At 55.8% G+C, this 1352-nt stretch overlaps 2 non-coding genes across 2 annotated transcripts in view; both read right to left on the bottom strand.

Annotated features, from left to right (window-relative positions):
* LOC131031892 (28S ribosomal RNA) overlaps positions 1-695 on the bottom strand; it is a 3403-nt gene extending 2708 nt beyond the window's left edge. Inside the window, exon 1 of the ribosomal RNA XR_009103302.2 lies at positions 1-695. This exon is cut by the window's left edge and continues 2708 nt beyond it. This is a non-coding gene — a ribosomal RNA (28S ribosomal RNA).
* A 227-nt stretch (positions 696-922) lies between these two features.
* Positions 923-1076, bottom strand: LOC131031774 (5.8S ribosomal RNA). The gene has a single exon (XR_009103190.2). It is a non-coding gene; the product is annotated as a 5.8S ribosomal RNA (ribosomal RNA).
* Positions 1077-1352: the final 276 nt, after the last annotated feature.

Raw genomic sequence — 1352 nt, 5'->3', positions numbered from 1 at the left:
CCGCTGACTCGCACACATGTTAGACTCCTTGGTCTGTGTTTCAAGACAGGTGAGATGGAAAGCCCGCTGGCCAGCGCCATGAGCGCGCAGGTGCCCGAGGGCCCGCCCTGGTAGGCACGCACTTCGGTCCTCGACTGCCATGATAGAGGTACAGTGTGACCAGAAGGCCAAGCTTGTGCCGCCGCAACGGCCCATGCTGGCACACCCCCCAAGCCGAGCGGTGGACCGGCTAACATCGTTCCACATCCGACTGGGGCACATCGCCGGCCTCCATCTGCTTCCCTCCTGGCAATTTCAAGCACTCTTTAACTCTCTTTTCAAAGTCCTTTTCATTTTCCCTCGCGATACTTGTTCGCTATCAGTCTCTCACCCGTATTTAGCCTTGGACGGAATTTACCACCCGATTAGGGCTGCATTCCCAAACAACTTGACTCACCGACAGCGCCTCGTGGTGCGGCAGGGTCCAGGCCCGATGGGGCTCTCACCCTCTCTGGCACCCCCTTCCAGGGGACTTGGGCTCAGTCCATCGCTGAGGATGCTTCTACAGACTACAATTTGGCAGGCGAAGCTACCGATTTTCATGCTAGGCTCTTCCCGATTTGCTCGCCGTTACTAGGGGAATCTTGGTAAGTTTCTTTTCCTCCGCTTAGTGATATGCTTAAACTCAGCGGGTATTCACGCCTGACTTGGGGACGTGGCAAAGGGGCCAAACACATTTTACCTGCACGCTGGCAGGCCTCTGTGGCCCAGTTGAAGTTCCACACTTGGCCTCGCTCGACCCGCACAAACCAACGCCGACCCGCATAGGCCACCGCTCATCGCGACGAGGCGAGGGACCTCGTGCTCATTTCAGCCGACCGTGCCACTGGTAGGCACGGACGACCATCTCCACTCCTCCATGCAGGAGGACAATTTTGGAGTGCGACGCCCAAGCAGACGTGCCCTCGGCTGAGGTATTGAGCGCAACTTGCGTTCAAAGACTTGACGATTCACGGGATTCTACAATTCACACTAAGTATCACATTTCCCTACATTCTTCATCATGGCAAGAGCCAAGATATTCATTGCCAAGAGTCATGTTTTTATCCTATTCATGTTTTTTTTCTGGCGGCCCAAACGCACAAAGGTGCCTGGGTTGCGCTTCAATATTTTGGAATTCTTAGTGCAGGTCGCACCGATGTAGGGTGTTTGACATGAACCATCTGCCAATGCAAGGGGGCACTAGAAGGGTGCGTGTCCCCGCCCCGTTGCATCGTACAAGAGGATGCCGCCTTGAGAGAACCCCATAGCCGGAGGATGGGTCCTACCCCACGAGTGATCGCTCGAGAGTGCACTAGTCGGCGGCGGCGAAC

This window comes from Cryptomeria japonica, chromosome 2, assembly GCF_030272615.1.
Source record: "Cryptomeria japonica chromosome 2, Sugi_1.0, whole genome shotgun sequence".
Lineage (NCBI taxonomy): Eukaryota > Viridiplantae > Streptophyta > Pinopsida > Cupressales > Cupressaceae > Cryptomeria > Cryptomeria japonica.
This window is presented reverse-complemented; position numbering and strand designations above follow the sequence as displayed.